This window comes from Rattus rattus, chromosome 1 (genome assembly GCF_011064425.1).
Source record: "Rattus rattus isolate New Zealand chromosome 1, Rrattus_CSIRO_v1, whole genome shotgun sequence".
Lineage (NCBI taxonomy): Eukaryota > Metazoa > Chordata > Mammalia > Rodentia > Muridae > Rattus > Rattus rattus.
In genome coordinates, this window is record NC_046154.1 from 137,214,191 (window position 1) to 137,228,457 (window position 14,267).

The window sequence follows — 14,267 nt, forward strand, 5'->3', positions numbered from 1 at the left end:
TAAGCAAATGGACCCACAAAGCAAGCTGGAGTAGCCATTCTATATCTAATAAAATAGAGTTTTAACCAAAATTAATCGAAACAGACAGGGGAAAACACTTCATACTCATTGAAGAAAAAAAATCTACCAAGGAGATGTCTCAATTCTGAATATCTATGCCCTAAACCAGAGGACATCCATATTTGTAAAAGAAACACTGATAAGGCTTAAATTGCATATAAAACACCACACATTAATAGTAGGAGACTTCAATATCCTACTCTCTCACCCATAGACAGATCATCTAGATAAAAACTAAACAAAGAAATAAGGAACCAACATTATGAATCAAATTGACCTAACAGACATCTACAGAATATTTCACCCAAACACAAAACAATATACTTTCTTCTTAGCACCTAATGGATCCTTCTCCAAAATTGCCCATACCCAGTCACAAAGCAAGCCTCAAAAGATACAAGAGACTTAAAATGATGCCTTATCAGACCACCATGGATTAAAACTGTACTGCTACAACAGAAACACATGGTGTTTCTACACACTAATGCAATGATCTACTCAATGATCTCTGGGTCACAAAAGAAATAAAGAAAAATGGTAAAGACTTTCTAGAAGTCAATGAAAATGAAGGCACAACATACCCAAATTTTATGGGACACAGTGAAAGCAGTACTAAGAGGAAAGTTCATAGCACTAAGTGCCTCCATAAAGAAATTAGAAAGTTTTCAAACCAGCAAATCAAAACTATACCTGAAAGCTCTGGAAAAAAAAGACAGGAGAAGAAGCAAGCATACCAAAGAGGAGTAAAAGACAGGAAATAATCAAAATGAGGCTGAAATCAATCAGTTACACACAAAGAAAACAATACAAAGAATCAACTAAACCAAGAACTGGTTCTTTCACAAAATCAAGAAGATAGACAAACCCTTAGCCAAACTACCCAAGAGTCAGACAGTATCCAAATAAACCAAATCAGAAATGAAAAGTGAAACATAACAACAGACTGAGGAAATCCAAAGAATTATTAGGTCTTACGTCAAAAGCCCGTACTCCATAAAATTGGAAAACCTTAATGAAATGAATGATTTTCTACACAGATACCACTTGCCAAAGTTAAATCAAGATCTGGTCAATTATTTAAACAGCCCTATAACCCAAAAATAAATAGAAGCAGTTATCAAAAGTCTCCCAATTAAAAAAACTCAGAGTCAGATGGTTTTAGTGCAGAATTCTACCAGACCTTCAAAGAAGACCTAAGACCAATACTCCTCAAACTATTCCACAAAATAGAAGCAGAAGGAACTCTGCCAAACTCATTCTATGATACTATAGTCACAATGATACCTAAACCACACAAAGACTCAACAAAGGAAGAGGACTTTAGACAGATTTCTGTTGTGATCATTGATGTGAAAATACTCAAGAAATACTTGCAAATAGAATCCAGAAACACCCAAAACATCACCTAGCATGATTAGGTAGGCTTCATCCCAGGGATGCAGGGATGGTTTAATAAATAAAAGCTATCTATCAACAATCCACAATATAAACAAACTGGAAGAAAATAATCACATGATTGTCTCATTAGGTGCTGAAAAGCCTTTGACAAAATCCAACACCCCTTTTTAAGTATTAGGAAGATCAGGGATATAAGGAACATACCTAAACGTAATCAAAGCAATATACAGCAAACCAGTAGCCAGCATTAAACTAGATGGAAAGAAACTTAAGGGATTCCACTAAAATCAGGGACAAGTCAAGGCTGTCCACTTTCTCTCTATCAATTCAATAATTCAATACAGTACTTGAAGTTTCAGCCAGAGCAATAAGTCAACTAAAAGAGATTAAGGGGATACAAATTGGAAAGGAAGAAGCCAAAGTATCACTATTTTGGGATGACATGATAGTATACATAAGTGACCCCAAAAATTCTACCAGAAAACTTCTATAGCTGATAAACACATTCAGCAAAGTTGCTGGATACAAAATTAACTCAAAGAAATCAGTAGCCCTCTTTTATACAAATGATTAAAGGGCTGAGAAAGAAATTAGAGTAAATACCCTTTACAATAGCAATGAATAATAATATAAAAGATTCTGTAACACTAACCAAGTTAGAGAAGAACTTCAAGTCCCTGATGAAATAAAATTGAAGATATCAGAAGATAGAAAGGTCTTCCATGCTCATGGATAGGCAGGATTAACACAGTGAAAATGGTCATCTTACCAAAAGCAATCTACAGATTCAATGCAATCCCCATCAAAATTCCAACACAATTCTTTATAGACCTTGAAAGAGCAATTATCAACTTCATATGGGAAAAAACAAAAACAAAAAACAAGAAACCATGAAAGCTAAAACAATTCTGAACAATAAAAGAATATCAGAAGGAATCACCATTGCTGACCTCAAGCTGTACTACAGAGCAATAGTGATAAAAACTACATGGTATTGGAACAGAAACCGTCACATTGATCAATGGAATCGAATCAAAGACCCGAAACTAAACACACAGCTGTGGACACTTGATTTTTGATAAAGAAGCCAAAACCATACAAAGGAAAAATGAAAGCATCTTCAACAAATGGTGCTCATCTAACTGCGTGTCTGCACATAGAAGAATGAAGTAGACCTATATTTATCACCCTGCACAAAATTCAAGTCCACGTGGATCAAGGATCTCAACATAAAACCAGATACACTAAGTCTCATGGAAGAGAAAATGAAAAATTCCCTTGAGCGCACCGATACAGGAGACAATTTCCTGAACAGAACACCAATGGCTCAGGGTCAAAGACCACAATAAATGGGACCTCATGAAACTGCAAAGCTTCTGTAAGGCAAAGGACACTGTCAATAAGACAAACTGGCAGACTACAATTGGGAAAGGATCATCACCAACCCTATATCTGACAGAAGGCTAATACTCAAAATTCACAAAGAGCTCAAGAATTTAGACACCAACAAACCAAGTAACCCAATTAAAAATAGGGTACATAATTAAGCAGAACTCTCAACAGAGGAATTTCAAATGGCCAAGAAGCACTTAAAGAAATGTTCAAAGTCCTTGATCAGCAGGGAAACGCAAATCAAACCATCTCTGGGGCTCCATTTACATTCATCAGAACGGCTACGATCAAAAGCTAAAGAGATAGCACATGCTGGCAAGGGTGTGGAGCAAGGGGAACACTTCCTCATTGCTGGTGGGAGTGCAAACTTATACAACCACTTTGGAAATCAATTTGGTGGTTTCTTAGAAGATTGGGAATAGTTCTACTTCAAGACTCAGCTATCCCACTCCTGGGCATATACCCAAAACTTGCACCAACATCCCACAAAGACACTTGCTCAACTATGTTCATAGTAGCTGTATTTGTAGTAGCCTGAAAATGAAAACAATCTAGATGTCTCTCAACTAAAGAATGGATAAAGAAAATGTGGTATATCTACACAATGGAATACTATTCAGCTATGAAAATCAAAGACATCATGAATTTTGCAGGCAAATGGATAGATATTTCGAATATTTCCCTGAGTGAGGTAATCCAGTCCACAAAGGACATATATGGTTGTACTCACTTATAAGTCAGTATTAGCCATAATATACAGTATACCTATGCCACACTCCACGGACCTAAAGAAACTAAACAAGAAAGAAAGCACAAGCAAGGATGCTTGAAACTCATTTAGAAGAGGGAATAATATAGTCATAGGAGGCATATGGAGGGAGGGAGCTGGGTAGGAGAACAGATGAGGGGGGGAATGAGGCGGGGTTCAGGAGAGACAGGAGAGATGGCCAGATGGCCATGAGAATGAATGGAAATCTGCAACTGATGAAAGTGGGGAGTTGAGGGGCATCTTCAGGATCTGACAGAGATGGAGGACAAGTAAGGCACCAAGGTCAATGGGGGTGACCTTAGCTGTGTCTCACAGCATTGGGGATATGGATCCTGAAGAGAATACCTCCTGTAGCCAGGCAGGGACCTCAGTAAGGGGGATGGAGCAGATACTGAAGGAATGGCCCACAAATAACTGGTCCAACGTGAGACCCATCCCATGGGCAAGCACCAATCCCTGACACTATTAATGATACTCTGCTATGCTTGCAGACAGGAGTCTAACATGGTTGTTCTGTGAGAGAATCCATCCAGCAGCTGACTTAGACAGATGCAGCAACCCACAGCGACATGGTGGATGTAGTTTGGGGACTCCTATGAAAGAAAAGAGGGAAGGATTTGGGACCTGAAGGGGATAGGAACTCCATAGGAAGATCAGAAGAGTCAACTAATCTGGACCCTTGGGGCTCTCAGAGCCTGAACCACCATCCAAAGAACCATGGGCTGGACCTAGGCCTCCCATACACATGTAGCAAATGTGCAACTTGGTCTTCATGTGGGTCCCGAACTACTGGATCAGGGATTATCTGAAAAGCTGTTGCCTGTACGTGGGGTATGTTCTCAAGCTGGGGCTGCCTTGTCTGGCCTCAGATGGCAAGGATGGGCCTAGCCCTTCAGAGACTTTATGTGCCAGGCTGGGGAGATACCCAAGGGAGACCCCACCCTCTCAGAGGAGAAGGCAAGTGGGGAAGGGAAGAAGTTACTGTGGGAGGGTGTGACCAGGAGGGGGCCAGTGAGTGGGATGTAAAGTGAATAAGTAAAATAAACAAACAAACAAATAAATAAAAACATTTCAAGTACCTGCAAAATACATATTTATGTACTGCTGATAATATTCTCCTCCACTACGAGCTATAAACATCAATTTATAACCAAGAACTACTTAAAAATCTTCAATAAATCAAAGAACAAAGAACTAAGTCTCTACTCAGTCAGTCCTATCCCTTCAAACTCAATAGCCACCCTAGGCAAACAGAGTGAGTTAGGCAGCATCCCCTAGACCTAGGAGCCAGGCATGCAACATGCTGGGGTCAGCTAAAGTTGGAAAGCATCTACACACGTTGTCCAGGAGCCAGTGGTCATTTTTCTCATCTGCTCATAATCACCCAACCCATTAAGAACAAAGTTTGGTTAGGAAGGAAAACACGGCATTCCAAATAATGATCATGTGATAGAAGCCTCCCAGTTCAACACTGTTCCTTTAACACAGGGAAGATACACACACGAGGGTATCGCTCCTAGCCACCAGTCCACACGTACTGAGCCCAATTTCCAAATGTCCTTTATTCCTGGCTTTCACGGTGTTATCGATGGGTAGCACCCAGGGTCTCTGCACACTAAGTGAGTGTCTGGGGCTCATACTGTTTTTGACAAGATTGGGAATGGTGGCCCATGGTAAACCAAGGAAAGATGATTAATGTAGCTGACAGGTATGGCAACTAAAGGTATACACATATCCATGGTTACAGGGTGTTTGCACAGAAGAACTGTGAAACAAGCAGTAAGAAAGCACTGAGAAAGACTAAAGCCCAGAGACTGCTGCGCAAGTGTAGTTATTTCTGAAAGAATAGTTTCCGTTTTGAAAACTGCAGATAGCATTTAAAACAAATCACCAGCAGTTCACAGCATTGAGTTACAGTACCCAAAGTGACTGCAAACAACTGAGCAGGACCTGGGAGAAGAACCACAGTGCAGAGTGGCAGCTGACAGGGTCTATCGCCACAATGTCAAGGTGGGGAGACTGACAGCTCTACTGTCGAAGGAAACTGGAGTAAGCTGGTAAGCACTAGCCACTTTCACACAGGTGAAACAGTCACCTGCTACCTTTTGATCCCATTGCTTTTGATTTTTTTTATCGTTTTTATTTATGAGTATATGTATATTTTCGTGCCATATATGTACATGCCTGAAAATGTGAGAAAAGGGTGTCAGATGCCCTGGACTTGGAATTACAGGCCGCCTGACATGGGTGCTAGGAACCCAGGTCTGGTCCTCTGAAGAGCAGCGAGTCATTTTAATCACTTACCACTTCCTCATCCCAACTCCCGTGAGTTTATTATATAATAATCACTATCTGTATGGAATATCTCAGGTGACCTGTGGTGAGTGACATTCAGCTCAAAGGCCAAACACGCTTTATCTCCCACAAGCCACTGCAAATCTCCCGCCCCACAAAGAATCCCACATTCCTAAGCACAACCTCTTCCTCTCTCCAACCTCTCTGCCCCCGTGTAATCTTGCAAAGACTGTGGAGAACGGGTACGCGTTGTTCAGCTAAGAAGCCAGTCAGTTCAGAGTGGACACTGTGACAAAGGACAAGACGACTTGAGATCAGATCTACTGGCTAGGTCACCAAGATCCCAGAGGACAAGGGCCTTCTTGCCTGCAGCAGGACAGTGCAGCTGGCACCATGTGGCCCACCACAGTACGAGGAACAAATGTGAGCAAGAATTCCAACTCGGGGAGAGGTATGCTCAGCGCACAAACAAACTCCAGGTTTAGTTTCAGCTAGGGATGAGGGCTATGAATGAAACCACCACTGTGGCTGGGAAAAGGACCACCACTCTAACCTCAGCAATCATGGCACACCAGATACCATAACATTTATCCGGAGACCCAAAAGAAGAAATCATAACACAGGCAAGGATTAAGACACGAGATCCATAAGAGGGAAAGACAAGAGTTCTGCTCTTTATAAGCTTCTCACCTAACTTCCACAATGGTCTTGAAGTAGGCAGCACAGCCTTTCCCATTTTAAAGACGAGGACCTGAGGTCCTGCTGCCTCGAGCACTAAATGAACTTCACAGAACCAGTCGGCACCCCCACACAGACTAACTACATTGGGAGACCCATCCCTCTTCTCAAGGAACCTACTTAGCTGTTCACTGGCTACAAGTACACTTTTGACGTGGGATGCCCAGAGCGTCAGCCTGCTCAATGAAATGACAGAGGAACAGTGTGGATCTCCCAGGTCTGTCCCCATTCTAAACCATATGGACACAAAGGGTGTGAAACTCCCTGAAACATGGCAAATCTGGGCTTTCCCGATGCTGGTCTCTGGGATACCAACAATCTAGACTGCGTGTGCACATGAACACAATGCACATCTCCCTCTCACGTTTGTGAAGCACACTACAGAGAGTCTTCACCAGGGCCCAGTTTCTGAGTAGGAGGCCGGTGAACTCTAGCAGTTGTAAAGACCTTTCTCCCCAAGATCCCAAACACAGGGCTTAACTCACTTCCTCAAGGACAAGCAGTAAGATACAAGTTAACAAGTCCTCCAACATTGATCTGCAGAACAGGCTGCACTGATCAAAAAGCACATCTATTTTCCTGTCCCATGACCTGAAATCAGGATGCACATCACAACTGGGTTGTGTCACAGTCCAAGTGACACTGTAGATCTATCCCAGTGGCATGGAGAATGATGACACATCTCAAAGTCAGAGGTGTGTTACATGAGGAGGAAAATTCAGAATCCCACAGACACCAGGCTTTCCACCTTCTCTGCTTCCTCCTAGTCTACCAAACACTGCTCCTTTGCACCCCAAACCTTGATCATGGCTTCAGGTTTCCACTTTTCTACAAAGATCCACTATCTGTCCCCTTCCCACCACTGAGTCTCTAAATCTGCAAATTAAAGCCAAGTCCTCTTCAGACTAAACCACCAGCTCCTACCATAATAGAATAAATGGAGAACAAACACCACACACACACACACACACACACACAGTGGTCTGCAAGGCCAACAGCTGACCTGGTTTTGTCTCTTCTGTTTCTATTTGCCAAAGGACATTTGCCTAAACCATCTGTATTGTCCAATACCCTTCAAAGGTTGCCTTCTTTATTTTTTGGTTTTGTTTTGATTTGTTTGTTTTGTTTTGTCTTAACCTTAGCACTCACTAAAGTTCTCTCACTGAGACTCTCCAGGTGGGAAATCCTTCCCACTCTCAATTGCACTTGGAATTTCTTTAAATTGGGTTTTTCTATATTCAGTTAATTAAGCAGTTCTCAACCTGTGGGTCACAAAGCCTTTGGGGGGGGGTGTTACATAGCAGATATTTCGTTATGATTCATAAATGCATCAAAATTACGTTATGAAGTAGCAACGAAAATAATTTTGGTGGGTCAGCAGCACGTGAGGAACTGTATTAAAGGGTTGCAGCATAAGGAAGGTTGAGAACCACTGATTTGATTTATTCTCTATTTCCCCATGTTGCACTCCAAAGAGGTTAGTTTTGATTATCAACCTAATCAGGTCTGGAATCACCTAGGCAACATGCCTTCAATCACATCACCAAGGGCTTATTTAGGTGAGGTAAGCCTCTGAACATGACTGTCAAGGATGCCTAGTAGGTTAGATGAGGTGGGAAGACTTACCCCAGATGTCTATTCTATTCCCTAGGCTTCCATCCTGAACTGCACAAACACAGAAGGCTAGCTGGGTAGAAGCAACCATTTCCTGCTGCCTCCTGACTCCAGTTGCAATGCCTCACCCTCCTGCCTCAGTGACTCACCTGGAACTATACGCCAAAATAAACCTTTCTCCTTGAAGTTGTTTTTGTCAGATACTGAATAGAACAGGACGGATACTACAGGACTTCCGGTTAAAGGAAGAGCAATTAACACCTGTCATGAACAGGTGGGGATCACATCTTTCCCTGGCTAGTGTTTTTTGTTTGTTTGTTTGTTTGTTTGTTTGTTAAAAAGACCTGGCAACCTGGGACACAATGACTCCTCTGCAAATAATTTTTAATATATTAACCATAATAGGACAAATTATTAACTATACTCTTTTGCATAATTACTTCTTTTTTTTAAAAAACAAAGTTCCAGTTTGGGGGACCAAAACACCTCTGGTTAATAATAGTCATTTTGAAGTAGTATCCATGATTCTTCTTTAAGACTATATCTAAGAAGGTGAAAAAAAACTTCTAGTGTCAGTAGGAAGGGGGAAAAAAATCCCTGCTTTTTATTACAACACAAAGACCCCAAATCCCATGTGCTTAAGACTGTGTTTTTAAAGGTCTTATCTGGAACTGGACAATTTAAACCACGTTGATCTTGGCCTGGAGCGCAAACCACACCACAGGATCTTTACAGCTCTTCCAGAAATCTGTCTGCTAAATGACATAGTTTCCTCTAGAGCTGAGGTACTCTCCTTTGGACTTGCATCCAAAGCATTTACAGTTTTAAAGTCCAGTGCCAGTTGACAATTGTGTTACTGTGTGTGTGTGTGTGTGTGTGTGTGTGTGTGTGTGTGTGTGAGAGAGAGAGAGAGAGAGGGGGGGGGTGGATCTCAAGAGCACACTATGGGCAGAGGGAAAGGAAGGGAAGTTAATACCAGGTCCTTATGTAGTCTCTCCTATTATGACAAACTGCATCATATGAAAAAGACTGAAATTCTACCCAGTCCCTGGTCCCTCATATACAGGGAGAAACCAAAGGTATCAAAACAGGCAATGGGTTGTGCATGTTTATTTTACCAAATAATCATTAAGAAACCTGCCCAAGTTGTCTACAAATAAGATGAAAAAGGACTGTGGTGGAGTAGAAAAGGTTGGCTCGTATCTTCATCACTGCCATTACTGCTGGGGACAATGAGAAAAGTCATTCCACAGCCACCATTCAATTCCTTCAAGGTCATCAACTGGTTTGAGAACTTTTATTGCCCGGAATGACAGTTCCATCAGGCTTTGGGGACAGCACTGTGCCTGAGTCACCAGCTCTTCTTGGGGTTTCTCAAGGACTACTTGTTCACCTCAATTGTTGGTTGTAGGGCAGTCAACTCACAAACATCATCTACCATTGTTTGTAAAGTTTTAAGTTTAGGCTTTGCCTGAACTGTGGAACAAAACAAGCTCACAGTCCTACGTACCAGATGAACTCGGTAAACAAGCTTGCTGAAGGAAAGAATGTAGCAAGGCTAAGGGCAGAGCTGGGGCTGTCGAGAGCAAAAGCCCCAAACAGACCCAACACCATTTGCAAGGTCTAAACCATCTTTATTAGCCTTTTATCTAATTCAAAGACATTCAACTGCCATCCTTCTCAACTCTCGAAACAAGTGATCTTTGCCACGTATTATGCATTATGAGACTCTTCAGGAGAGAGAGAGAGAGAGAGAGAGAGAGAGAGAGAGAGAGAGAGAGAGAGAGAGAGAGAGAGAGGGAGGCTGAGAGGCTGAGAGAGAGAGGCTCTCAATTTCCCCTACTTTTGCACTGTTTGATGATCAAGCACTACCCAGAAAATCCAAATCCGATCACTGAGTGATGAGATCTGCTGATATCAAACCCCCGAAGAAGAGAGCAGTCAGCACCAGCAGCTAAGAGACGACAAAGCTTTTCGTCTCTGGACAGTAGAAAACCCAGGCTCTGGTACTTACATACCTCTTACTATTTATTAGCTATGCCTCAGACAAATCACCAAATTCACCCACAGAAAGCAGATAACAGCAAAACTATTGTTTGTGAGAGGAGTAAGAGGAAGCCTAGAGATACACTGTTCATAGGACTGGCCTTCAGAGGTAACTGATTGCGAGCCAGAAAACCTTTTACTGAGTGGACTAATTTACTTCCTGGGGGGGGGGCACAGGTAGCATAGAATAAATTCAGAGTCTTCACCTTGAATAACAATTCTCCACTGCAACCTGCCAGGAGCCAGAAAAATGATAAGAAGTAACAAAAAAGAACATAGGGGAGCATAGCCTAACAGGTTTCCCCAAATAAATTCAAGAGGAGAGTAGTCCCTTACTCTTTGTTTCTCTGAACTGAAAGTCCATATTGGAAAGAGAAAAAGTTCAGATTAGCTGGAGAGGCTCTCTGCTTAGGTCAGCCCACCTAACGCTAACGAAGAAAAGTAAAAGTGAGGAGGACAGCTTATATCTTTTATAAGCAATATGCACTTAGAACATTATAATCTAGAACATTAGAGGACTCTCAAACAGAAAACATTCTCCAGGTAAATGCCCCCCAAAAGTTAAGAAGGCAAAGAGGAAACTTAAGAAGCCATGCCATTCCTAACACTCATGCAGGTTGATGTCTATACTGGGGGTGGGGTGGTGGTGGTGGTGGTGGTGGTGGGTGGTGGGGGTGGTTGTAGGGGTTCATGGCTGGCAAACTCTGGTGCAGATTAATCCCGAATTTTCCTTAAGCATACCTGTGCTGTGGCTGAGCTGCCAGAGTTCCCTACAGCACCACCTACTGTCAATGGACTATACCTACAGCAGCTCCACTAAGGCAAAGCCTGTCTGTAGCTAAACACTGAAGAAGGAAAAAGACTTTTCACTTGAAGGTCAATAGTAGGGACAGAGGGTGATAGCTAAGTGACGAGCATATAAAATATCTAAGCTGCAAGCATCATCTTTTGGTTACTGATTAGGGCAAGTAGGTAATTTTATTTTTCTCCCAACCATTTAGCCTATAAGTATCGATCCTGAGGCTTTAAAGCTAGAGTTAGGATGTGCTGTGAGGGAGTGACCACACAGCAAATACATTCATCTTTCATGAATGACAAGCATGAAGAGTGTTAGCTAACTTCTATGCCAACACGAGTTTTCCAACGAGAAATTCAAAGTAGTATTTTAAACCTAGAGAAGAGGGCAATTTGAAGACAAGATTCACAGCAGAATCTTAAGCTCTACATGGACAACTGGGTCTTATTATGAAACTCACCAGGCCATGACTGGATTCAGACTCATAGACCAGACAATTACCAAATACCCCCTTCTCAGCCATTGAGGATACACAAAGCCAACAGCTTGCCAGTCTCCTGCAAACACCCCAACCTCAATTCTGATCTAAAATTAAATCGCTGACTCAAAATAGATCATGCTTTAAAAGATCTGGGATAAAAACAAACAAAAGAACCACTTTTTTTTTCTGAACAGCAAAAACATGGGTTGAAAATAAAAACAAAAATAAAAATATCTAACATTTCTCTAGAACTATCTTCCATGCCCTACACTAAGGCCTTTGCAGATTTTCGGGTCCAGGAAGTAATATCATACCTGTGCTCAATTCACATCTTTTGGGTGAATAAATTAAGAGATGTCACAGATTAAATGTAATGGGGTAAATCAATTGCATGTTACCATCAACTTGTATGCCTTTATCTTAAAATAACTATGCTCAATAAATGCCTCATTTGAATGGCCAGGTCTCAATATCACAAAATGAATACAAATACAACAGTAGTGATAATAATAATGATGATGATAATAAAGAATGCTAATAATAACATCAACAACACAGGTGCCACGACATGACTAAATGGTGGATGCTAAATAATTCTTTCACACCAAGAGAGGAAATGAAAATGGAAGTCATATTATTCATACAGAAAAAAACTGCTGATTCTGCTATCATATTCCTCTCTGCAAAAATAGACTCGGCAGTCCTCACAGGCACTGTTGTCACAGATGTGCGCCAGATTTGCACAGGACATAACTTGGCTGTGGGGGGAAACCCAGCGTCAGTCTGAATCTTAGGCAGGAAAGAATGCTTGTTCTTTCTTGGAGGAGAATGGGGTGACTATCAATAAATCTGAATAGCAACTTGAAAGGGTCAAAAAGCTGGGCGTCGGGTGGTTTTATTCCCACTTTGGGAAGTAATAAAAGCAAAGTTATCTCCTCTTCCTTCTTCACTAGCCACCAGGGAAAAGACTTGTCACTGTCCTTAACACCATCAAGCTCCTTGCTCTAACAAAAGGAGGGCAGCGCAGGCACCAGCTTCCCACAGCCTGGCATTGTCACCAAGTTCTGAGCGCCGCTAGGTGACAGGGGCACGAGTGAGCCAGGACCAATTTTATTCCATTTCCAACCCGCCTGCTTTCAAAGAAAACAGAGACAACCGAGCTGTGGGAGGACTGGAGGGGGTGGGGGGTTGGGGACAAACAAACTTTCAGAGCCCTGGAGATCTGCATTCCTAGGAACTGACAGCACACTGACGCGCCCACGAGGTGACCTGGGTGGGGATGCAGCACGGAGTGGGGCCGGGGTCCGTCGCGTCCTCGCCCACCCTCTCCCCAGCAGCCAGCATTCCTTCTGAGCCTGGGCCTCGTCTCCGGCCCGCGGCGTGCTGCCGGGCTCAGGGCGGACAGCGGGCCAGGCTCCCGGGCGCCCAGGCCCGGCCAGAGCGGGACCCTGAGAGGTAGTCCAGACCCGCCAGCCCCCCAGCTTACCTTGGCCGCGCTCGGGTCCCTGCAAAGCGTCCAGGCCAGGCACAAGGCTTCGGAGACCGCGAGGAGGAGCTTGGGGACCGCGAGGCACTACAGGCCAGGATGAAGTGGCCGCCGAGTCCTCGCCGCCGGCTCGGAGTGGACCGGGTTAGCTGAACGGGCCGCGATCAGGCGGCAACGGAGGGCTGGGCTGACGGCGGCCGCGTTTGCTCCTCCGCACCGAAGGGGCGGGCTCAGGCAGGCTCCGCGGGAGAGCGAGGGAGGGAACTTGGAGCCAGTTGCTGCGGCCCAGAGCGCGTGTCTCCACGCAGCCGGCACGCCCCCAGAGCGCCCCGCCCCCAGCCTACCTTCCCGCCCCACCCCCCCCGCACCCGCACTCGTCCTCGCTCTCCTCCGCCCCGCCCACCTGCGCCTTGGCCCCACCCCCATCGGCTCCACGCCCACCCTGTGTCCCACTCCCCCACTGCTCCCACCCCCTGTCGCCCTGGGATGTGACATTGCAGACCAGGTTGTGTTGGGTTCCTAGAACATGTGGGCAGATGTGATGAGCCTTTCTGATGGCCCCTTCTTGAAGATCTTGCCAAATCTCCTAACTCACATGTAGTTAGTGATAGGGTTTTCTCTGTGGACAGGAAGCATTTAGGAAGGCTAAGTATGTTGTAATTGAGTTTTACTAGTGGGAAGTCTAAAAGTTAAAATGCATGCATATCAAAATGACCGAATTTAAAGGAGATTAGGGGGTCAAAAAAAAAACAATTAAGCAAAATTTCTCTATTTTTAACCCTTAGTACTATACAATGTAATGGCTTTTGTATGATGTCCTCAGAAAGGCCATCTATACATATTTAAACTATGCAACTCGTGATTCCCTCCAGTTCTGAAATTATCAAATAGAAGTCAGATATCTACAATAGACTTCTGGGTGTTTGCAAGAGTATTGTGTTAGTATGTGGTGCAGCGCTGGGCTTTGAGTGAAGGTTGACATGCAAATGAGGTCCACCTCAACCTCCATTCCTTCTCCAAAACCCAGCGGCAGTGGACTGAAGCTAGTTTTCATCCTTATCAGAGCAAATACAGCCGCTTTCCAACCACAGCAGACCCCACCCCTGCGCTTGTTTGCTCCAATTCCTTCTTTTAGGCCTGGCCACTTCCCATTGTGTGTGACGGAGGGGTAAACTTCCATCCCAGTGCCCCA

General features: G+C 43.6%; 1 protein-coding gene across 1 annotated transcript in view; it reads right to left on the reverse strand.

The window, feature by feature from the left end:
• The window catches only part of Fam110b (family with sequence similarity 110 member B), a 134,214-nt gene extending 120,896 nt beyond the window's left edge, over positions 1-13,318 (reverse strand). Inside the window, exon 1 of the mRNA XM_032906296.1 lies at positions 13,076-13,318. The gene's annotated coding sequence lies outside the window, so the exon portion shown is untranslated. The remainder of the gene's footprint in view (positions 1-13,075) is intronic.
• Between the last annotated feature and the right edge of the window lie 949 nt (positions 13,319-14,267).